The 25,785-nt window shown below is 44.1% G+C and overlaps 1 protein-coding gene across 8 annotated transcripts in view; it reads right to left on the bottom strand.

Moving 5' to 3' along the window:
* The window catches only part of LOC121536700 (R3H domain-containing protein 1-like), a 70,636-nt gene that overhangs the window by 31,642 nt on the left and 13,209 nt on the right, over positions 1 to 25,785 (bottom strand). For 5 of the 8 annotated variants that reach the window (XM_045206598.1, XM_045206599.1, XM_045206600.1 and 2 more), the window contains exon 1: positions 2,918 to 3,144. The exons of 1 other annotated variant lie outside the window; for it this stretch is intronic. The gene's annotated coding sequence lies outside the window, so the exon portion shown is untranslated. Of the gene's footprint in view, positions 1 to 2,917; positions 3,145 to 25,785 lie in introns of those variants that run through there. 2 more of the 8 variants (XM_045206601.1, XM_045206602.1) reach the window with 1 other exon arrangement.

Consider the following 25,785-nt stretch of genomic DNA (forward strand, 5'->3'; position numbering starts at 1 on the left):
TCATAGCCAATTATATTTACGGATGATTGACAGTTGGCCGGCGTTGGAACGGAATATAAATTGCAAGAGGGTGCTCTGATGCCTGACACTACTGTGCTTTAACTATACACACACACACTTAAAACACAAAATGAAAAGAAAAATACCAGTGAGGCCAACTCCGTAACTGCCCCTTTTTGCAGCCACCGTGCCCACTTCCCTTACAGCACCATCTGAAATATGTAATTCCCTGGCTTCAGTTTGGAACTGCGCCAAGAAGTACACTGTTCCATTGACGGACTCTAAGATTCCGCTGCATTCAACACTGAAGGCTCAAAAGACAGTCCACCTCTAGCCCCGGGGTGCTTTCTTTAATGACGCTCTCTGAGTTAGGGAGATAAAAAAATGCCCACGAGGCAGGAGGTTCAACTCTCAGACACCGGTGGTGCTGTTCATTTCCATCTGCTTAAACACAAAGCCGTGATCAAAAGCAAAGAGTCTTGCCGGCCGGCCAAACGTTTTCATTAAATGCAGGAATATAGAAGTCTATGTCCGAGCCAGGGCTATCAAAAATGAGATGTGAGAATTCCCCGTAGAGCGGGGCAATATGGACAAAAATCCATATCACGATAAATTGAATGAAATTATCACGATAACGATACATTGAACGATACGTTTATAACATTAATGTGCACCAATTACTTTTTTATATCACCCTTAAAACTACTACTACTTTAAATGTTGTGGCTTTCATTGTCCCGTTAGCAATTGCCCATATTGGCAGACTTATTTTATTTCAAACTTCACATTCCTCTAGTAAAAGCTACTTATCGTTATTATTGATAACAGTAAAATGTCCCCGATAAATGGTCGGTATCGATAATTTTTGGTTTATCGTCCCAACTCTAATTCACAGTACATCGAGCTACACTAATGACTTCAATATCAATCACAATATCCACTATCCATCATCTCATCCAGCAGAGACATTGTGAATCTCTCACCTGCTGTGTGAGTTTCCTAACAGAGGGGCCAGGTGACCTCAGGGCTGCAGTCAGAGGTGAGGCTACCTCTGGCTTCCTTTCAATTACCAACGGGGGAGAAAGAATTAATGAAACCTATAAGATAAGAGAAGGAAGGATAAGGATCAAAATCCTGGTGCAGTTTTTTTCCTTTGCTGGACGGCAGCAGCCGCCACTCAGCACACAAAGGAGCGCTACGTTCCGCTAATGAGGACTTCCTGTGGAGGTTAGAGCGCAGCGTGCCGGGCTCTGCTCCCTCCCCCGCTACATCCATCTAGCAATTACACCACTTAATTGCCTTCATGAGCATGATATTCCCCTGCCTTTTGCCCCAATCTTAATGCAATTACGCCAGGGCTTCTGGGCAATGTTAAACGCAATCTCTGGAGTGCATCTCTGGGGCATTGTGGCTTGCAGTAGCACTGGGTCCTGTTATGTTATTAATTTCAACCCCCTCTTAGAGTGAGGCTGGAGGAGACTGAACTGAATCATTAGCCAGACTCTGAAAATGACCCTTGTCGCCTCGCTCCGTTCCGTTCCAACCATCTGGGACTATGATGGGAGCCAAAGCTCACTCACGCAAGTGACATTTGAGCTAGGCATCAAATTAGAATCATTCACTTGGCCCCTTCATTAGATGTATGATTAGTAGACATAAAAGGATATGAGAGGAGGACTGTGGGGGGAGAATGGCTGATGCAGAGTAGCCGTTAGTTGTGCGGTGCCAGTGGCGTCTGACAGACTCCATTCCCATCGTAACCTTGTCCCACTTTACCAGGACTCTGATTGCCCCATTTAACAGAAATGAGATGCACAGTATTCAGGGTAACTAAATACAAGTGGCCCCACTCTACCAATTACGACACCGTTTGCACGCACTTAGCATAAAAATGATTTGCTAACGGTCCCCTAAGGTATCATAAGGGGAAATGGAATAGGCGCAATTACCAGTGAACTATTAGCAAATAAAGCCAAGCTCGTAACGCTACATAATCTATGACAGGGATAATAAGCAATTCATCAGCCAGAGGACGATTGAGCAAACAAACGCACCTGGAAACAGAGAAATGAGCATGAAAATGCTGACAGAGGCACAATAAAAAAACAGCAAACCTCAACACTTCTAAATGGCTTATGAACAGATTGAGCACTTATTAGCCGAATTGCAACAATTATAGAAGAAAAATAGGAAGCTCACTCCTACCAGACAATGTAATAATATTCAGAGTTGCAAACGATCTGCAGATTCTGCGCCATTAGACTCAACAACCTTTCCGGTATGAAAAAAATCTACCGTGTCACAAATTGACAATGCCAGCTTGACATGCCTGTGAACGATGGGGCACAATTTGAATCGCCATTGAAGGAGAGAGATGGAGACCGTCTTACTTTTGCATGCATTTCCCTCCTGGTCCAAGCATGGCACAGCGGGTAAGGTTTTAGAGAGGGACTAAGCAGCATGGGTCCGAGTGCCGTGGTTCTATTCAGGACACATCAAAAGATCTCAGCAGGGGATCAAGCGCACCGCTTCCTTCCCCCTCTCTAACCTAAGGAAAAAAGCCATTTGGGAAAGAAACAACGTCGCAGCAGCGCAAATAACAATATTTTCAAAAGGGGAAGTTAATGGGACTACGGCCAAAGACAACCACAAATCTCCAGACTGCTAATCATATTCCTCCTTTTCGAACGCTAAGCTTGTGAACTTCTAGAAAAACCGCAGCATTTCCCCGGCAAAACTCTGCTCTCTCACTGCAAATTGCTGAATACTACAGCCACACTCAAACAGTATCACGTTTATTTCTTTATGTACAAAGACAAACGGAGACAAGACCCACTTATAGTGTGCTCATATATTGGACATTGTTCTGGTAGGTACTTGCACCTCTCCAGCGGAGTGTGCACAACACAACACTCACCTGCCACATCGTAGCCTTCATTATTTCCATTGGTCAGGGGTTTAGTTTCCATAGTACCAGAGGCTGCATTGGCTGTGCAAGTTGCCGCTCGGAGAAAGGTCCCCGAGACAGCCCCCTTCTTCCGCTCTCTCTTTCTTCCTCTCTCTGCAGCGCTAGCTCGCTCTGTCTGTGCCGGGGTGCCTAAGTGCCAGAGCCCATGGTTGGGTTGAGACTCACTCTGAAGCCTCGGAGACAGCGCCAAATCAACGACTGGGCTGTATGATGTCAGAGCCGGGCTCAGCCACTCAGGTGGCTCGGCTGAGCTCGCGGCACGTCACTGGCTAAATTGAGCTCTTTATTAGCGGAGCCCACGGCGTCGAGAGGAGCCATGGGATGTTTACCTACCTCACCCACCCCTCCCCCTTCAATAACCAACCACCCCCCCAAAAAAAAAAAATCACACCTCAACCAGAGTGTGTGTGGGTGATTGTGTAGGAGTGAGTGTGTGGGAAAGGAGGGGGTATGTTGGACCACAGTATATGCCTTACAGACTCGAATAGTGTAGAGGTAGTGCAAGGTAAAGAAAGCTGAGATAATTATACTGTCTAGGTGTATTTGATTGACTGGAGTAGTCAATTAAGCGGGAGCAACATCTCATTTGAATAAAGGTTTTGACCCCTCTCTTCCTTTCTGCAAGTTTTTTAGTGAACAAAACGTGTTTCTAAAGAGATAGTTACTGCAAGACAAAATATTTGATTATTCATCAGTGATGAAGAATCGTTCATCAAGGAATGCTTGGCCTAATCAACCCAATAGGACAACATACAGATGCTCAGTGATCTGAACATGTAAACAACAAAGGTCTGAACACTGCTTATGCAGGCTCATACACATTTCATGGTATGGTCTTAACATAACATTAAAAACCAACAATGTCTTAATCCTACTGTACCCCACTAATACCATCTTCAAACAGGTTTCCTAGAATGAGAAAAACAGAACCCAACAATATGCAAAATAGCTTCTCCTTCCTAAACAATAGGGGTGTAACAGTACAGGTATTCGTAGCGAACCGTTCGGTACGGGGAACTCGGTTCAGTCCGCACTGTGAACCCGAATGAATACATAAAAAAATTTAAACACTAGGCCCAACTCTGGACCACGAGAATGAGGATGAGTGATATAACGTACCTTGATATTTCTTACATTTTTATCTGATGAAGCCCCCAAACTCAACTCTGGACCTCGAAGCTAGTTCCACCGCGTTTTTTCATTGTTCCCCTCTAATCGGGGACTGATTTTGACCTGGGACACTAGGTGGATGCAATTATCAGGTAGAAGAGAAAAACAGCAGGCTCCGGACCTCGTAGGGTAAGAGTTGAATACACCTGAACTAGAGCCTATGCACACGTTGTAATCAAAATTATAATCTTAATCTTGGCGCACTTCAAGCTGTCCTTTTGTGTGGCGCAGAAGAACTATACTGAACAAAAATATAAATGCAACATGTAAAGTGTTGGTTTCATGAGCTGAAATAAAATATCTGAGAATGTTCCATACGCACAAAAAGCTTATTTCAAATGCTCACAACCCTGTTAGTGAGCATTTCTCCTTTGCCAAGATAATCCATCCACCTGACAGGTGTGGCATATCAAGAAGCTGATTAAACAGTATGATCATTACACAGGTGCACCTTGTGCTGGGGACAATAAAAGGCCACTCTAAAATGTGCAGTTTGTCACAATAAAATGCCACAGATGTCTCAAGTTTTGAGGGAGAGTGCAATTGGCATGCAGGAATGTCCACCAGAGCCGTTGCCAGATAATTTAATGTTAATTTCTTTACCATAAATCGTCATTTTAGAGAATTTGGCAGAACGTCCAACCGGCCTCACAACTGCAGACCATGTGTAACCACGCCAGCCCAGAACCTCTACATCTGACTTCTTCACCTGCGGGATCATCTGAGACCAGCCACCCAGACAGCTAATGAAACTGAGGAGTATTTCTGTCTGTAATAAAGCTCTTTTGTGGGGAAAAACTCATTCTGATTGGCTGGGCCTGGCTCCGCAGTGGGTGAGCCTTGCTTCCAAGTGGGTGGGCCTATGCCCACCCATGGCTGCGCTACTGCCCAGTCATGTGAAATCCATAGATTAGGGCCTAATGAATGAATTTAAATTTACTTATTTCCTTATATGAACTGTAACGCAGTAAAATAATAGAAATTGTTGCATATTGCGTTTATATCTTTGTTCAGTATTGTTCTGTACGACGGCGAGTGGTGGGGTCGATAAACCAGGAGGATTCTCCATCATCGTTTAAATCTCCAGTTTGGGAACATTTTGGCTTCCCAGTAGATTACAATGGCGATGGAAGGAGTGGGTATGTTGCCACTTCTCAATGAGAATAGCCTATGCACCTGCCAACACCTCAAACATGTTGACACATTTACGCCGACATCACCCCAGTATTCCTACCACCCGAGCAAGACGGAAATGCAAAAAGATAAACTTTGTCTCACCTCTGCATTCAAGCAGCCCTTCGCAGCTGATTCTGACCAGGCCAAATAAATAACAAGAGCGATAGTTATGTTTATAGCCGGGGATATGTGCCTATTCTCGGTGGTTGAGAAGAATAAGGGGTTTCAGCACCTCGTGCAAGTGCTAAAGCTACGTTATTAACTTCTCCCTCTCAAACCCATTTGAGAAAACGGGTAGTACCAGCTCTATATAAGCACGCTAAAGTCAAAGTTGTCAATGAACTGGCCAATGCACCCTGTGTTGCGCTTACAACAGATGGAAGGACCTCCAGGGCTACAGAGAAAATAGCCCATCACATTACCCCGGAGTGGGAAACGAGAAGTATCGTGCTATAGACATGCCCCTTTATGAGATTCACATCGGTGCGCATATTTGTCTCTTTGTAAGAAAACATGGCATAGGCCTATACAATGTCTGAACCATTTTTACATATTGATTTCATACGCATATTGCACTTTATTTTTGTGTTGTTGTTGAGTAATTGGTTTTAAACGTTTATTTAGTAAAAGTTTTAATCTAAGAAAATACAAAGTGTTGGTATTCTGATTATGCTCTCATCAGGCATTATATGACTCATGATCATATATGGAATCAGGAATACCAACACTTTTTATTTTCTGAAATAAACAAAAATAAATTACAGTAACTTTTGGCATTTCGCTGTACTGAAACCGAACAGTGACCCCAAAACCGCAATACATACCGAACCGTGGGTTTGGTAAACCATTACATCCCCACTAAACAAGTAATTCAAATCTGGATGGTATTAAAAAAAAAAAAAAGCATTTCTCTCAAGGATAGGGCACATGAAACCGGCAGCAAAATCCTTTCTTCCCCCTCTGCCATTGATCTACGTGGGGACCACACAACCCCCTCGGGCTAACACACCGACACCTAAAAAAAACACCCCGCAAACAATTACTGCAGACACGTGCGGCACCCTGCCTCTACTGTAAACAAATGTGATTTTCACACCTTCAGAATTATACAGTTCTAGCAGAGAATGAATGCTTCCTTCCTCCATCCTCCCCCAATAATATATTACAGATCCCTGTCAAGCAACCATCAGGAGTCTGTGTTCATTACATTTGTTTACATTATACCGCAACAACGTAGGGAGTTGAGCGCAAAGAGATGGTGTTTGGTAATAACATAGGCTTTGAATGACTCAGTAATAAGCAGATTAGAAAGTTGGAGACTCAATTGGAGGGAGAGAGGGAGGGGGAAAAGTTAGTAAAAAAATTTAACCAAGCGTTTGTTTTTGCAAGCCTTTCCCTGAAACCTTGTTGCATTAGCCCTGGCAGGCTCGAGTCCTAGATTAAAACATATCCCTGGGCGTCCCTGATGATATTAATATTTGATGATAGCTCCTTAAACGATTGAAACTGCAAGTGCACACACCTTCCCTAAGCTGTAGGAAATAAATATTTGACTATGGCTTAAATTATCATCCTGAAAGAGAAATTCTGCTGATAGAGAGAAGAGGCTACTCCTGTATATCCAACCCATTAGACTTTACTCCTTAATTGAAGAAAACTGCACCCCTGAAACCTGTGCGGACAAACAAATTATTTGAGAGAAATAATGACATAAGGTCTATTTAACTAAATTGGTCAAAGAGCCTGTTTTTTGGAGCATCACACCATTTAGGTGCAAAGTTTCACTGTCACCTCTGGGTGTACGACTATAAATGGAGGTGCGAGGGAGGTGGGCTGGGGATATAGTTGTCATCACTCGAGTGCTAGGGCAGGTCTGGTTGGGCGAACTGTGACAGGCTCACAGGGCTATTTGCACACACGAACACACTAACAGGCTACACAGTACACACACAAGCTATACTTACGCACACAGGCACACACACTCAAAGCATGGTGCAGTGGTGAAGCAAACATCTAGGCAGACAGGTGCTGGTGCTGGTGCCGACATATAGTGAGTGAGCAATATGTTTGTAATATCAAATCGCAATACATTTAGAATCTCAACACATAACGTATTGGCACCTAATAATCGTGATATTGTGAGGTCTCTGGCAATTCCTAGCCCTACACCTGACTAGATTTGTTATCAAAATACCTACACACCCCTGGCGAATAAGGCAGTTCCTTTCGCCGCCGTAATTGGCGAATATTCACTCATACTAATTAATTGAATGCATTGCAATGCAAGCTGGGGAGGAAATGGATTCAGATTAGGGCTGGGCGATATGATTAAAATATCATAACACAATATTTATCCAATTTGACAGTATTTTATGTTTTTATAATAATAATAATAATAATATGCCATTTAGCAGACGCTTTTATCCAAAGCGACTTACAGTCATGCGCGCATACATTTTTTGACGTATGGGTGGTCCCGGGGATCGAACCCACTACCCTGGCGTTACAAGCGCCGTGCTCTACCAATTGAGCTACATAGGACCACAGTTTTAAATTTGCTTTAAGAGTAGTGCATGACCCTAGGGTGGCAACACATACATTCTAAGTGATTTGAAAATGGGGCTCTCTTCTATTCTGATAGTTTTATACTTAAGCAATAAGGCACGAGGGGGTTTGTGATATATGACCAATATACCATGGCTAAGGGCTATGTCCAGGCACTCTGCGTTGCGCCGTGCATAAGAACAGCCCTTAGCCGTGGTATATTGGCTATATATCACAAACCCCTGAGGTGCCTTATTGCTATTAGAAACTGGTTACCAATGTAATTAGAACAGTAAAAAAATAAATGTTTTGTCATACCCGTGGTATACGGTCTGATATACCACGTCTGTCAGCCAATCAGCATTCAGGGCTCAAACCTCCCAGTTTATAATGTTCAATTAAATTCAACCAAAAATGTTCAGCATTGTCATCAATTTCTTGCACTCATTTGAGACCACACTGCCACGTAGGGCTGCATGGATGGGCAAAAAATCTAGACTTTATTTTTAACCAAATATTGCAATTGAGTTTTGACTTGTGATTTAGATCAAAACACATTTTAGTCATTTAGCAGACGCTCTTATCCAGAGCGACTTACAGTTAGTGAGTAAATACATTATTTTTCATACTGGCCCCCCGTGGGAATCGAACCCACAACCCTGGCGTTGCAAATGCCATGCTCTACCAACTGAGCTACAACCCTGCCGGCCATTCCCTCCCCTACCCTGGACAACGCTGGGCCAATTGTGCGCCGCCCCATGGGTCTCCCGGTCGCGGCCGGCTACGACAGAGCCTGGATTCGAACCAGGATCTCTAGTGGCACAGCTAGCACTGCGATGCAGTGCCTTAGACCACTGCGCCACTCACTTTGGTGAACTGTTGGAATCATGGAAATAGAATGATTATTCTAATAAGTGGGCACCACCTAACGTGCGATTACCATTAGCGGCTAACATGATTTGGCCACAAACTAGCTGTTTACAGACAGTAAGAAACAAACAGTGTAATTATAGAATGCTTGTGGATTTATATTAAGAAGCAAAGTGGAAACAGCATCGTTGTCATCTTGTTGCATGTGCTGCATTGACCATGCAGACTGAACGCAAGTGTTCTCGTGGTCGAGCAACAACAACTGCAATCCACACGGCGGAGTAGCGCATCACATTTAACAAACCAAACATTGAAATACCGTTATAGAAGGTAAAGTAAAAACCCAAACTGGTCCGTGCATCAATACCAGTATATAGTCAAAAACGGTATACCTCCCAGCCCTAATTCAGATTAGCACTGATTTAGTTCAAACTGACAAGCGTGGTAGTAGTGGTGGAGACACTGCATTTACAAAGAGCAACCAACCCTTGAGTGACTAATTCTTGTAGTGCAATACATCCTGCAGTCAATTTAACATGAGGAACATACAGGTAACTGCCAAATTAAAGGAAACACCAATATAAAGTGTCTTAATAGGGCGCTGGGCCACCACGAACCAGAACAGCGTCAATGCACCTTGGCATAGATCCTACAAGTGTCTGCAACTCTATTGGAGGGATGCGAAACCATTCTTCAAACAATAAATTCCATCATTTAATGTTCTGTTGATGGTGGTGGAAAACGGTCTCAGGTGCTGCTCCAGAAACTCCCATAATTGAGATCTGGTGACAGACAGCCGTGCCCTGTGGATGGGGGCATTGTCATCCTATGGGGGGATAGCCATGGGAGCCAAAATAATGGCCTGCTGTAACAGTGGATGGTAGGCCCCTTACTTAATCTGGTGAGCAATGAGAGGCAGGAAGCAGAAGATCCAGTGCAAGGTATTTATTTAAGGCTCTTGGAGCAGGTGCAGGTATTTACTAAATCTACAAATCATCCAACAAGATGCTGGACCAGGCTCAAAGTAAATAATAAACGGATAAACTAGTCAAATGAATATAAAGACTGAAGATCAAACAACTCTACAATAACAGTTGAAATACTCCCGAGTGGCGCAGCGGTCTAAGGCACTGCATCTCAGTGCTTGAGGCGTCACTACAGACCCCCTGGTTCGATTCCAGGCTGTATCACAACAGGCCGTGATTGGGAGTCCCATAGGGCAGCGCACAATTGGCCCAGCGTCGTCCGGGTTTGGCCGGTGTAGGCCGTCATTGTAAATAAGAATTTGTTCTTAACTGACTTGCCTATTTAAATAAAGGTTAAAAAAAATAAAAAAAATACTATAACCTGTACAATACAGAAACACTTGTAAAGAGTTGGACTAGAGCATAAACTATTTTTACCCCCAATTAGTAATGGAGTGTCCCTTCTTAATGAGCAGACCATGGCCACCTGCGCCTATGGTGGCCACGCCCCTCCATACGCAAACATTTGTAGAGACAGATCTCACACAAACATTTGTAAGTAAAGCTTTAGACTAGCACTGAACTAATAAACTTTATCTAATTTAAAATTTAGAAATGATTTAGACTAGATCAAAACACAGGTAACACACTTAACCAAAATGAATGTTTGGTGAGGTGACTAGGCAATTACATCACCATGTATACTGTGAAATGGGACTAGTGAAGAAGCACAATTAGCTTTCTCACGCCTGCCCAGCAGTTTTATACATGGCCCTAACTAAGCATGATAAGATGTTAATTGCTTAATTAACTCAGGAACCACATCTGTGTCTAAGCACCTGCTTTCAACATACTTTGTATCCCTTATTTACTCAAGGGTTTACATTATTGAGGCAGTTACCTGTACATGTAGCCTATATGAGCAGAATACAGCCTACAAGGCGGCGGCTCCTTCACTTGGGCTGTGTCTGACAACTTTACTTGAGGTCAAACCTTTACTTTCGTTCTTGTTTCTCTCAATTATTTTCAAACCTCATTTTGGGAGTGAAACACGGATGGAAGAAGCAAGGATTTGACGCCGGCAAGTAACGTTTTCAGACACAGCCCTGGAGTTGACCTGAGAGGCAGTAAGTGGAGGAGGAGACAGACAAAACAAATGCCATCCCATCATCCCGGCTCCCCCATCTAATTGCCCCTCGCCTTCTTTCTCCCCGAAAAAAATGATCCCCCTCTCCATTACTCAATTAGAAAGAACATATGTCAAGGGTGACTCTGCGTTGGCAAATTATAACCCTATATCGACCATAAAATCAGAAGTAGTGTCACTACACTTAATTACAGACACTCCAGAAGTTCGGAGTCGACCGCACCGTGCCACCCTACAGGACACTATGCCCACTCACTGGTTATTCAAGATTCTAGAATCCCAAATTGAATAATATTCAGGCGTGCGTGCATGAGCACACACACACACAATTAAAGTGACAGAAACCTCATCTCTCAAATGCCAACCCAACACTTAAATAGCAGACCTGGCTAAAACCAGGGCAATAACGTGCAGCGAGTTAAAGGACACCCCCAGAGGAAGTTGACGCCACTATTCTGACGTAATTTCCTGTCCTTCGGTTTCACCTCCGAAGAATGACGAAGGCTACTTATACATATTCACGATTTGGGTGTGGGAATTTCCACGTGGAGTTGATAAACATCAATAAATACGGCACTGGCAGTTTTCAGTGTAGCTAGCTAGCATGCTAACCTTATCTAGTTAGCAAAGGTTATGTTGTTGCAGGAAAAAAATTTGTTACTACACTGTATTCAAAAGATTAGCCAGCTGGCTCTATGGCTGGTTCTGGAGCTGGATTTGTCATAAGCATTGATTTAGGGAAAACTTCACCACAGATGGAAACCACTGGCCATTCTTTGACTTCGCCATCTATTGTTATCTCCAAAGTTTTGGCATCTTCCATAAATTGCGGCCGCGAATCCACCATAGAAATAGTTAGAAAGAATAAGATGAAGCGCCGGTAATATGGATAACTATTGAAAGATAGCTGATATGTCTTTTTCCACATTTTAAATGGACACAGTGGTAGGCTCTGGCCATCGTCTTTCAACGTGAAAAAGTGGATTAGGGCTACATAAGCAGACAGTGAAATGATTGGACTCATAGCTTGAAACATCAACCACTTCAATGGGTTATTGCAGGGTTCCCTAACTGGTGGCCCCGCGGGCCAAATCAGCTCCAAGCAGGGGTTTGAACAAAATGTTCCCCAATTTTTTGGGGCACTGAGCAAATTGTAGGTCTTGTGAGCGGAAACTTGAGAATTTTGTGCAACTTCCTGCACGCGTTTACAGTGAACTCTGAGGCTGTACCCTTACAGTTTTAGACTGTTGCCAATAGGCTATTGTGGCTATCTGAGCATAATGTAGGCCTACCAACTGACAAATTCCATAACATTTTCACATGGAAATAGCTTTTGATTTCTATGACATAGCCTACAGTCGAGGTCAAAAGTTTTGGGAATGACACAAATATTGGTCTTCACAAAGTTCGCTGCTTCACTGTTATGAGATATTTTTGTCAGATGTTACTATGGTATACTGAAGTATAATTACAAGCATTCCATAAGTGTCAAAGGCTTTTATTGACAATTACATTAAGTTTATGCAAAGAGTCAATATTTGCAGTGTTGACCCTTCTTTTTCCAAGACCTCTGCAATCCGCCCTGGCATGCTGTCAATTAACTTCTGGGCCACATCCTGACTGATGGCAGCCCATTCTTACATAATCAATGCTTGGGGTTTGTCAGAATTTGTGGGGTTTTCTTACCCTCGACCACAAGTTCTCAATAGGATTAAGGTCTGGGGAGTTTCCTGGCCATGGACCCAAAATGTCGAAGTTTTGTTCCCCGAGCCACTTAGTTATCACTTTTGCCTTATGGCAAGGTGCTCCATCATGCTGGAAAAGGCTTTGGTCATCACCAAACTGTTCTTGGATGGTTGGGAGAAGTTGCTCTAGGAGGATGTGTTGGTACCATTCTTTATTCATGGCTGTGTTCTTAGGCAAAATTGTGAGAGTGAGCCCACTACCTTGGCTGAGAAGCAACCCCACACATTAATGGTCTCAGGATGCTTTACTCTTGGCATGACACAGGACTGATGGTAGCGCTCACCTTGTTTTCTCCGGAGAAGCTTTTTTCCAGATGCCCCAAACAATCGGAAAGGGGATTCAGAGAAAATGACTTTACCCATGTCCTCAGCAGTCCAATCCCTCTACCTTTTGCAGAATATCAGTCTGTCCCTGATGTTTTTCCTGAAGAGAAGTGGCTTCTTGCTGCCCTTCTTGACACCAGGCCATCCTCCAAAAGACTGCTCCACAGTCCAATGGCGGCGAGCTTTACACCACTCCAGTCGACGCTTGGCATTGCGCATGGTGATCTTAGGCTTGTGTGTGGCTGCTCGGCCATGGAAACCCATTTCATGAAGCTCCCGACGAACAGTTATTGTGCTGACGTTGCTTCCAGAGGCAGTTTGGAATTCAGTAGTGAGTGTTGCGCTTCATTCTGTGAGCTTGTGTGGCCGACCACTTCGCGGCTGAGCCGTTGTTATCACTTCACAATAACAGCACTTAAAGTTGACCGGGGCAGCTATGTCAGCAATGGGGGTAGCTGAAATAGTTGTATCCACTAATTTGAAGGGGTGTCCACATACTTTTGTATATATAGTGTACTTCCTCAATGGATAGAACAGCTTGCTATGGAGCGGGCAAGCCTTGTACATGCATTGGACAGACAAGTGTAGTGTAGGGTGCAACATTCAACACATTTTGCAGGTGAGGAGAGCGCTGGGCATGAAGTGCTGGGCATCTTGTTATGTAATGCATTATCTGAATTAGGCCCACAGAATTATACCTAAGCCAGAGCGGTTTCTATGAAGGAAATTTGAATGTCTGAACTTCAGAGAGCTGGCTTAACTAACGTTTGACCAGAGCTAGCCCTTGGTCATGACTCTCAGTTCCATTACATTACACATAATGCCTCCTAGAGTTTAAGAGCTAGACCAGAGCTAGCTAACAAGCTTGTGTGTGGAGAGCAGCACCCAAATTAAAATAAACACGCGTCTTACCTTTTTGTAGTTAATAAATCCAATGTGAAACGTGATAAGGATTCTATAGTTAACTAGAATTGAAGAAGTTATGCCATTGTTCTCCAATTAAAAATCTCTCCCTAATATCTGAATCACGCCTGTAACTACAGTAGAATATGCATGTTTCGGATGGAGGGGGAGGGACAGGTAGCCTACACACACACTGGCAAAGATGTTCAGCTGGCAGGCAGGCAGTCTCTGGAATAAGTTTGAGTGACAGTGAGGGCTTTGTTGCATTTTTGTGGGACATTATTTTTTCCCCAAGAACGTAAAAGAAAGTTATTAACCGGTGCCCATGCTTTTAAAATAGCAGTGCTGTTCCAGAACAGTATAGATCACTTTCGTTCTCGGTTCTGGTTCTGTTCCTCTAAAAGGTATATTATTTTCCAGTTTTCGACTACTGTTCCCTGAACAGGTTCCAACCCCAGTGATTTAAATTTTTGGAAATCTGTTCCAAAAATATTCCCATGCATAATAAAGAGATACTGTATGTGATCATATACAAGTTGAAACTATTATGTTTAAGTCAAATATATCTGTTTGGGCTTCTTGCAGTCAACAAATTATTTGTAGTTATGTTCCGGCCTCCTGACCATCCGCTCAAGAAAAAAAATCGTCCCGCGGCTGAATCTAGTCAATAATTCCTGGGTTATTGGCTCAGAGGGATATATACATTTTTCTTTGATGGTCATTCCGAGGCAAAATAGCTTGCATTGCTTTGCAGTGATTTACAATGTTAAGAGGAGCATACCTTTTGCCAGCCAGACAAGAGTCAGATGCCAATGGCAGGATTTTTCATGCCCATTCGTACAGTTTAAAAACACAGAACGCATTGAGTATTTATAATATTACATTGCTCCCCACAGTGATATGATGCTGGCCATTATTCTGTACACTTTCACAGTGAAAAGCCCAATCAAAAACAGCAGAGGGGTCCCATTGAAAAGACTAGATCAAAATCTTCCCAATTGACGTCAATCCAAATTACACAGGGGAGTGGGTCTTCCAACATCAAACAATTTTTCAGTATGAGTTTTGGAATGAGGAGGTTCTTCTAAGCAATAAATGCACTTTAAGTGACTTGGCAGAGCTGAATGCGCTGGCTCAGCTTGGGAAAGGAGAGCAAACGGAGAGGCAGATCTAACAATGTCGTCACACCCACTATTCCCACTGTCTCCTTTTCTCCGAGATTTTGAGATTGAGCCATTAACAGATGGTATTCTCAATACAAAGGAGTAAAATCAAACGTTTTATCATTTGACTCCATCCAAAACATTTAATGAGGACAGACCACCAGCCAACTATATTCCTGCCTGCCTTCTGTAGTTTAATAGGCTGTTCTCAGGTCCATTTTGCCCACTGCCCATGCAATGGATCCACCTTTAAATGGTTTGTGGCCGGCCTGGTCAGGTGGTGGAGGTTTGTGGCCGGCCTGGTCAGGTGGTGGAGGTTTGTGGCCGGCCTGGTCAGGTGGTGGAGGTTTGTGGCCGGCCTGGTCAGGTGGTGGAGGTTTGTGGCCGGCCTGGTCAGGTGGTGGAGGTTTGTGGCCGGCCTGGTCAGGTGGAGGAGGTTTGTGGCCGGCCTGGTCAGTTGGAGGAGGTTTATGGCCGGCCTGGTCAGGTGGTGGAGGTTTGTGGCCGGCCTGGTCAGTTGGAGGTTTGTGGCCGACCTGGTCAGGTGGTGGAGGTTTGTGGGTTTATGAAAAGGAGAGGAACCGGAGAAGGCGTGTCAGGGAGCCCTAATCTCCCCATAAAAATAAATCATGACCCCAGAATCTGTATTAAAAACGACTGATAACACCTGCAGGCTATTCAGCGCTGCGGTTCAGGCACATTGCACTCTGGATTTATGAGTATCAATTTCAACATGTTTGGCAAAGATGGTTTCCCGGGAAAATGGCAGAGAGCGAGGCGGTTCCTGAATAACTGAATGCTCATCAGCAGTCTCTGTCCGATACGCACTCGACAGCCACCACTACGCACCCAAACTGTAACAAAGGATACCAAAGTAGCCCGTCACTCATGTCTTTCCAGCACTATAGCTGGAAAAAGAGAGAAAAACTAATCTGTCAAATAATTATAGCTTGTCCTACGATTCCACAGTGCAGTTGTCTTTTTGATTCTTTCACATGCAAAAAAAAGTCCCCGACATTCAGCTTGGAAACACCTGGCACAGGGCTTGTGAGACAACACTTCCAAAGCGCTCGACCAATTCATTTGCATAATAAAGAAAGCGTAATGGCAGCGTTTACTAATTAAGCCTCAAATTGCAATTTGCTCCCAGGAAAGAGGACGAGGGAGAAAAAATAAGAGGGAGGAGATAGAAGTGACAAAAGTGTTTATTTAACATTTTCCCCAAGGACATACTGATTCCTGCACATTCTAGGAAAGCAAAAAATAAATTAATTAATGAGGTCCCTTGGGGTGTAGGGAGAGCCTTCCTCTCTCCCACTTTCTCTCCTCCCTACCTTCTCTCCATCTCCTCCCGCTCTCTCGTTCCCTCTTTCTCCCCCTCGCTCTCTGTATGTTGGTGAACGTGGCAGAGCTCCTTTGGACACGGTTCCATCCTCATTAGAACAGAGGCAGAAACTTGGGCTGCACAGACACTACAGGTTCTGCATGTGTCAGACGGTGACACGTGACCACACCGTGACACGCTCGTGCCGAGATGATGGGTGGAGGGGGCAGCAGTACGAGCACGTAATGTATTCTGACAGCCCAAACCAACGTTAGCGTACATTAGATTTTCAGTGCGCTCTAGCCAATAGAATAATATTAGTCTAAACTTTGTGATTGGCTGGGTCAATTCAGGCAGCTCGCAAACATTGCGTGTCAACAACGGCATTCAACTGCAAAGTTGTAAATTGCATTTAACGATGAAAAATATGTGTTTGCAGAACACAAGTCTTTGGTGGTTTGTGGTGGCAAACCCTGATTCTCAAATGACGACCTCTGGTACACTAGATCTATTGATCTGAAGAGCACGGTTTCCCCTGGGCATTTTATAGGACAGTGTTTCTTAGCAACCATTACATCATTGTTTTTTTCTTTACCAAAACCGGCGGAGCAAAGCCCTAAAATGATTATGCGACTCCAGACAGTTTTTCCCAGCCCAGACTTCATAAACAAACACAGCATATTAATGCAGGATGCGACAGATCACTGCTCACATTTATTGATTCCCAAAGCGGCAGGCAGGCGTACGATGCACATATCCAGATTGGCATCTTCACACACACGCACAGTGCAGAGTGTCATCAGCCTCCTCCACAGTTGCTTAAGGTAATAATCTCCATGCAAACCCCCCCCCCCCCCAGTGATTGACCTTTTCTATTGCACAGGTATACAGAGCAGCAGAGTATCCACTCCAGGGAAAGGGCAACAGTGTTTGCAGAACAATATTAAACCCATATAAGGACCAGACAGACATTTCTCTAAATCTCTATCCGCAAATCTGCAAATCTGTGTGAGAAAAATTGCTAGGGGAGAAGAAACTCATTAGAAACACACGGGACAGATCCGTCGCAATTAGAGGGGAGCTCGTAAGCTGTGAACCTCTACTTGCAACAGTGGCTCTGCAGCTCCGCTGTGCACAGATGACAGGGTGAGCGCTCAGCACAACTGACGCTCTGCCTGCCCGCCTGCTCTCCCTCTATCTCTTTCTTCCCCGCTCTCTGGCGGCCCTGAGCGCCGGTGAAAAATATGCTGGAGTAGGGGCAGCCGCAGAACATTTCTGTGGGGGGCCAGGAAGAAAGAGCGAATAAGCGGGGTTTCACCAGGCATATATTCTTACTTGGTCAACCCTTGTCCTACTGGTCGACCTCTGCCTAGATTTGACAGAACCTGGTGCTGGTGGACCCCCGCCTGGCTGGCAGATTGCAGGGAGAGGGGGAGGGAATAGAGGGAGGGAGAGATCAAAGGGAGGGTAGCATTCAAGCCCAGGCGAAGGACTACCAGACGGCAAAATAAAAATACATTACCGTCTGGCGAGAGCAATAGTTTACTTAAACAGGTTCCTCAGGTTTCCACCCTGGCCTTCAGTGCTTTTATCGCTTTTATGTTGCACTTGCAAGCTTGCTTTCAGGGAACTGAATGCAATAAAAATACCTAACATTGTCCGAGATGCCCTCATGCTGTGTAGAATGATTTACACCACCAGCCAGCCATCGCAGGTTATTCCTTCATTTTGTGGCAATTTAATAATTGGCTCTGGGGACCCTTTTTTGATGACGGACGACTCAAGATTCGGAGAGCATTCATACGATGTGAAAGACTGATGAGGGTCAAATGGCTTAAAAAGAGAGCACTTGGGTCACTGCAAATGTGTATAGATAAAACTGCTGTCTGCCTGCCTCAAAGGAAAAGCTCCAACAAATCTTGAGGCATAGGCAAAAACAAAAAAATGCTCTACTTGTCAGTGTTCCAAATGGGACATTGTCTTTTTGGGCAGGAGCTCACCGGAGTACCGGCAGTTCAGATTTTCTTCTGCTTGAGTTCCTGCACCGCCTATAGAATATTAGCGCAAAGGTTTTGAGGAGTTCCTGCACCCGAAATCTGTACCGGCACCTATTTCAGTCCAAGTCTAGCACTGGCCTAATAAGGCATACACCATCAGATAGAATTCATAGCAAGCAGTAGGGAGGAGGTGGGACAACGAAAGGGATATACACTACATCACCAAAAGTATGTGGACACCTGCTCGTCGAACATCTCATTCCAAAATCATGGGCATTAATATGGAGTTGGTCCCCCGTTGCTGCTTTAACAGCCTCCACTCTTCTGGGAAGGCTTTCCACTCAATGTTAGAACATTGCTGCGGGCCCATTCAGCCAGAAGAGCATTCGTGAGGTTGGGCACTGATGTTGGGCGATTAGGCCTGGTTCGCAGTCGGCGTAACAATTCATTCCATAGGTGTTCGATGGGGTTGAGGTCAGGGCTCTGTACAGGCCAGTCAAGTTCTTCCACACCGATCGACAAACCATTTCTGTATGGACCTCGCTTTGCGCACAGGGGCATTGTCATGCTGAAACAGGAAAGGGCCTTCCCTAAACTGTTGCCACAAAGTTGGAAGCACAGAATCGTCTAGAATGTCATTGTATGCTGTAGCATTGATTTCCCTTCACTCCTAGCCCGAACCATGACAAAGCCCCAGACCATTATTCCTCCTACACCAAATGTTACAGTTGGCACTATGCATTGGGGCAGGTAGCGTTCTCCTGGCATCCGCCAAACCTAGATTCGTCCATCGACCTGCCAGATGGTGAAGCTTGATTCATCACTCCATAGAATGTGTTTCCACTGCTCCAGAGCCTAATGGTAGTGAGCTTTACACCACTCCAGCCAACGCTTGGCATTGCGCATGGTGAGCTTAGGCTTGTGTGCGGCTGCTCGGCCATGGAAACCCATTTCCTGAAGCTCCCGACGAGGCAGTTTGGAAATCGGTAGTGAGTGTTGCAACTGAGGAGAGATCATTTTTACGCTCTACGCGCTTCAGCACTCACCGGTCCCATTCTGTGAGCTTGTGTGGCCTACCACTTCGCGGCTGAGCCATTGTTGCTCCTAGATGTTTCCATTACTTTTGTATATATAGTGTATTGACAAAAATAATAATAAAACTTTTTTTTGGCAGACGCCTTTCAGGTCACTCAAGGACATCTTACATAAAATCTAGTACTGTACAAAAAAATCTATTTAATTTAGGCCTAGGCCTATGTAGAATTTGAATTATGCTTGATTATTTACTGTGGGAAGAAAACACAAAAAACTATCAGCTTATCAATTTCAAAATAATGGTTAGGGGTGTGAACGTTTAAATGACGTTACGATTGTTAACTTTTAGAACAAATCCTTAACCGAAAAAAAATATTTATGTAGGTCTACAAGACTATTTGGTCTGTAATGCGAAATCACATTAGATGGTTAGTTGTGTGCGATCGATTACAGTAGGGTATAGGGTAGGCTATGCTTTTATCATAATTGAATGATGATTTGAGTACCCACATTTTGGCCCACCTACATTTTTGCTGGCCCTGCCATCAACAGATTTCTGCCTAAGCCACTGCATTGGGGACGGGAAGTTTTGATGGATGCCACATGAAAAAGGTGAAGGTAAACCAGGGATACGGTGCTTTAACTTTTACACAAGGTATTGAGAATTCAGAATTCTGCCGTTCACATTTCCATAAGAAAAAGTAGAAGGGAAAGAAGACAGAGAGAGATAGGGAAATAGATGGTGAAAAGAATAAGAAAAAAAGCACAGGTTGCCTGTGGAGGAGAGATTGCGAGGAGCTAATGTACTACAACAAGACCAGAACAAGGTTGTTCTGAACTGTATGTATACACATGTAATGGCTGTATTTCAGTTACAACAGAAAGAGAATAAAAAGTTAGGCTTGACAAAAATCACTGACATGTGTTCCTGTCTCAGCGCAGGTACAAGCTCCATTTATTTTTCCTCTGGGCTTACACCTCCCTGCAATGCAGCAGTTTCCCTAGGAGAATCAAACAACTAGCTATAATCCATGCCAACATTTTGGAGCTGTACCATTTCCATAAACCATATCAATAAACCAAAAAGGTACAAATTATCCAGCTACTCCATTTGTATGATTAATGAACGAGTACAAATTACAAAATATGATTCAATTAGCCAGTCTGTCACACAATGATGATAGGCTAGAGCTCAAAAAGGCAAGGCCACTATTCATCAGTCCCTCTGTCCTACAGTCTCATCCCAGAGGAGATGGGAGTGTTGTCATCCTTCTAGAACCTGGGCCCGTTACCTCAGTGCTCCATTCTCATCACAAGGAAATGAAATTTACCTGCAGCACCAATGACTCAGACAGCACCATAGATGCGGTAAAGAGATCAATCGAACTCCAACAAAACAATGGAAACGCCATGGCAACACCACTCATGTGTCCCACCAAAGGGGACAAGATTCAGAATCTCTACATTGCCCCCATCAAAATTAGCCCACATGTAGGCTATTGTTTATATGTGTATTTATATTACGTATTATGACTGTATGGAGGACTAAGTTATAATGCTACTCCGGAAGTCTAACTTCATCTGACTGAGTCCTACTATGACACCACAGACAGCGTGGATGGCAAGACACAGTGATGACAACGTGCTGCCTGCCTGCCTGCTCCCGGCTCTCCCCTTTGACCACCTCCTCCCTACTCTGACCTCACTCAAACCATGAACTTCCTCCACCTTCAGTCTCTTGACCGTCGATCTACTCATGCTGAATAATTATGTTGTTTTTTGTTATTGCTTTACAGCACTGAGATTTCTTTATGTAATGAATAGCGCTATAAAAGTGTAATTACTATAATACATTTTTATTTCACACTATTTTGTGGTAAAAATCTGAGTATAAAGCTTGTATGGGATGTCAACCCCAATAGATGTTCATGTCATCATCACCAATCAAACGCATTACACTTAAAAACAGCTTAAAGAACCACTATGCTATCTTATTCAGACAGGAGTTAGAATTTAGCATAAATGTTTTCTAAGCACAAAAAGGCCAATTTCTAAATATTATGCAGCAAAAACAGCCAAATGTATCCAACTCGGATTTTAGTAACCAAATTGTGGGCCTGTTAGAACACAAAAATCATGACAGATTTGACGAATATCCACTTTGTAAGATCATATTTTTTGTATGTGTGCCAATGACAGTGTCCTTGTTCTTTCCCCCACAGTCTGTGTTCCATTGATCTCTTTATCACATGTATAGGGACCCAAAGGGCAGCCACCAAACAGATGGGCTAACTCTTGACTAGCAGCGTACCGTATGTGTCGCAGGTAAACTATTCCATTCACCACCACAGAGCCTGCTTGCCTCGCCCGTAATACCACGTATTCACGCTTTTCAAAACAACATGATTAGAGAACAGGAAATTGAATGTTGGTTCAAAAAGAACAATCCAATACTATATAAAATACATGTCTAGCTTCCAGATGATCAGTGGGGGAAGTGAAATTATGAGGTCATTCACAACATGCAGGTCAATAAAAATGCAGGCTGTATCCCAAAACAACAAGGATAATGCATCCTAAAGTGTGTGTGTGTGTGTTTGAAGTGGGGCAACGTTACCTTATTGCTGTGTTTACAAATGCGAGCTGTGCAAAGCCAGGGAGTTAGTTAGGTGAGAGCCTCCTGGGGCCTAATGGAGACTGACGTTTGTTTCTGTTTCTCATTCCACAGGAGCCCATATGGGCTATGCCGCAAATGGCACCCTATTCCCTATGTAGTGCACTACTTTTGACCAGGCCCTTAAGCAAGCAACCCATGCATCACATCCCCTCAGTCCCATTAATATCCCCCTGACAGATACAGGCCAGGGAAAAAGAGACTATTGCCAAACAATACTGAGGCTGACATTAGCTGTAATGCGATTAGACAGCTTGACAAACCTAGACCGGAGAACATTACAGTCAGGGACGTAGCCTATCTGGAGGACGGTGAGACTAGTCAGGTGGTTCTTTCTCCTTTCAGTGTTTGTTTTTTTCACCTGACAGATAATCATGTTCTCTCGATAAGGCAAGGCATCGTCCTGACCGCATGGCACACGGCAAAGCGGCTGCTCGGTGCTTTGTCCAGCTTCACTTCAGTTGCCACTAGAGAGGACCGACTTATGATCGCACTTGTTTGAACACCTTGTCTTGGTGGAGTGCTTTGCAAATTGGCTTAATGCCCTTGAGTAAATGGATGGCCTGGTGGATTAGTGTGTGTGTGACCTAACCCTGAGAAACAAGCAGAAACGGTTCAGCACTTTGACAGTCAGTGAGTGTAGCATTGCTGAAAACCCACATGTATCCATTATGAACCACTCAAAGGCAGACAGGTGTATTAACACAGAGGTGCCGCTGGGCAGCCCTGATTAAAACTAGGCAATAATGTGGTTTGGAAATTTGCAGTTGTTGCAGGGCTGGGAGGAGAAGAGAGGAAGATCTTCCCTCAGGTGATCAACTATTTATTGCTTTGGAGCATGTGCCATTTCCCATCATGTGTGATATCATTCAGTAACCACGTTTCCACCCACAGTTTTTATGCGAGCAAAGTCATACAGTATTTTTTTATAAAATCATGACAGCTGTGATGGAAACAGGACTTTATATTTTTTAGGGGTAGATCAGATTTATGATTGCATACACAGTCGTGATCAAAGGTTTTGAGAATGACAAATATTAATTTTCACAAAGTCTGCTGCCTCAGTTTTTATGATGGCAATTTGCATTTACTCCAGAATGTTTTGAAATGTTATCAGATGAATTGAAAATGAACTTAATCCCCCAAAAACATTTCCACTGCATTTCAGCCCTGCCACAAAAGGACCAGCTAACATCATGTCAGTGATTCTCTCGTTAACACAGGTGAGAGTGTTGACAAGAACAAGGCTGGAGAGCACTCTGTCATGCTGATTGAGTTAGAATAACAGGACTGGAAGCATTAAAAGGAGGGTGGTGCTTGAAATCATTGTTCTTCCTCTGTTAACCATGGTTACCTGCAAGGAAACATGTGCCGTCATCATTGCATTGCACAAAAAGGGCTTCACAGGCAAGGATATTGCTGCTAGTAAGATTGCACCTAAATCAACCATTTATCGGATCATCAAGAACTTCAAAGAGAGAGGTTCAATTGTTGTGAAGGCGGCTTCGGGGCGCCCAAGAAAGTCCAGCAAGCATCAGGACCGTCTTCTAAAGTTGATTCAGCTGCGGGATCGGGGCACCACCAGTGCAGAGCTTGCTCAGGAATGGCAGCAGGCAGGTGTGAGTGCATCAGCACGCACAGTGAGGCGAAGACTTTTGGAGGATGGCCTGGTGTCAAGAAGGGCAGCGAAGAAGCCACTTCTCTCCAGGAAAAACATCAGGGACAGACTGATATTCTGCAAAAGGTACAGGGATTGGACTGCTGAGGACTGGGGTAAAGTCATTTTCTCTGATGAATCCCCTTTCCGATTGTTTGTGGCATCCAGAAAAAAGCTTGTCCGGAGAAGACAAGGTGAGCGCTACCATCAGTCCTGTGTCATGCCAACAGTAAAGCATCCTGAGACCATTCATGTGTGGGGTTGCTTCTCAGCGAAGGGAGTGGGCTCACTCACAATTTTGCCTAAGAACACAGCCATGAATAAAGAATGGTACAAACACATCATCCGAGAGCAACTTCTCCCAACCATCCAAGAACAGTTTGGATTGCTCAAATATTTTATAAATTCATTTGCATTTTAATGAGGGAAATAAGTATTTGACCCCTCTGCAAAACATGACTTAGTACTTGGTGGCAAAACCCTTGTTGGCAATCACAGAGGTCAGATGTTTTTTGTAGTTGGCCACCAGGTTTGCACACATCTCAGGAGGGATTTTGTCCCACTCCTCTTTGCAGATCTTCTCCAAGTCATTAAGGTTTTGAGACTGACGTTTGGCAACTCAAACCTTCAGCTCCCTCCACAGATTTTCTATGGGATTAAGGTCTGGAGTCTGGCTAGGCCACTCCAGGACCTTAATGTGCTTCTTTTTGAGACACTCCTTTGTTGCCTTGGCCGTGTGTTTTGGGTCATTGTCATGCTGGAATACCCATCCACGACCAATTTGCAATGCCCTGGCTGAGGGAAGGAGGTTCTCACCCAAGATTTGACGGTACATGGCCCCGTCCATCATCCCTTTGATGCGGTGAAGTTGTCCTGTCCCCTTAGCAGAAAAACACCCTCAAAGCATAATGTTTCCACCTCCATGTTTGACAGTAGGGATGGTGTTCTTGGGGTCATAGGCAGCATTCCTCCTCCTCCAAACACGGTGAGTTGAGTTGATGCCAAACACTTTCACCCAGTTCTCCTCTGAATCACTCAGATGTTCAATGGCAAACTTCAGACGGGCCTGTATATGTGCTTTCTTGAGCAGGGGGACCTTGCGGGCGTTGCAGGATTTCAGTCCTTCACGGCGTAGTGTGTTACCAATTGTTTTCTTGGTGACTATGGTCCCAGCTGCCTTGAGATCATTGACAAGATCCTCCCGTGTAGTTCTGGGCTGATTCCTCACCGTTCTCATGATCATTGCAACTCCACGAGGTGAGATCTTGCATGGAGCCCCAGGCCGAGGGAGATTGACAGTTATTTTGTTTCTTCCATTTGCGAAAAATCGCACCAACTGTTGTCACCTTCTCACCAAGCTGCTTGGCAATGGTCTTGTAGCCCATTCCAGCCTTGTGTAGGTCTACAATCTTGTCCCTGACATCCTTGGAGAGCTCTTTGGTCTTGGCCATGGTGGAGAGTTTGGAATCTGATTGATTGATTGCTTTTGTGGACAGGTGTCTTTTATACAGGTAACAAACTGAGATTAGGAGCACTCCCTTTAAGAGTGTGCTCCTAATCTCAGCTCGTTACCTGTATAAAAAGAAACCTGGGAGCCAGAAATCTTTCTGATTGAGAGGGGGTAAAATACTTATTTCCCTCATTAAAATGCAAATCAATTTATAACATTTTTGACATGCGTTTCTCAGGATTTTGTTGTTGTCATTCTGTCTCTCAGTGTTCAAATGAACCTACCATTAAAATTATAGACTGATCGTTTCTTTGTCAATGGGCAAACGTACAAAATCAGCAGGGGATCAAATACTTTTTTCCCCTCACTGTAAGTGACGAACAATGCCTTTTCCAGCATGATGGAGTACCTTGCCATAAGGCAAAAGTGATAACTAAGTGGCTCGGGGAACAAAACATCAAAATCTTGGGTCCATGGCCAGGAAACTCCCCAGATCTTAATCCCATTGAGAACTTGTGGTCGATCCTCAAGAGGCGGGTGGACAAACAAAAACCCACAAATTCGGACAAACTCCAAGCATTGATTATGCAAGAATGGGCTGCCATCAGTCAGGATGTGGCCCAGAAGTTAATTGACAGCATGCCAGGGCGGATTGCAGAGGTCTTGAAAAAGA

The sequence above is a fragment of the Coregonus clupeaformis genome, chromosome 23 (assembly GCF_020615455.1).
Source record: "Coregonus clupeaformis isolate EN_2021a chromosome 23, ASM2061545v1, whole genome shotgun sequence".
Lineage (NCBI taxonomy): Eukaryota > Metazoa > Chordata > Actinopteri > Salmoniformes > Salmonidae > Coregonus > Coregonus clupeaformis.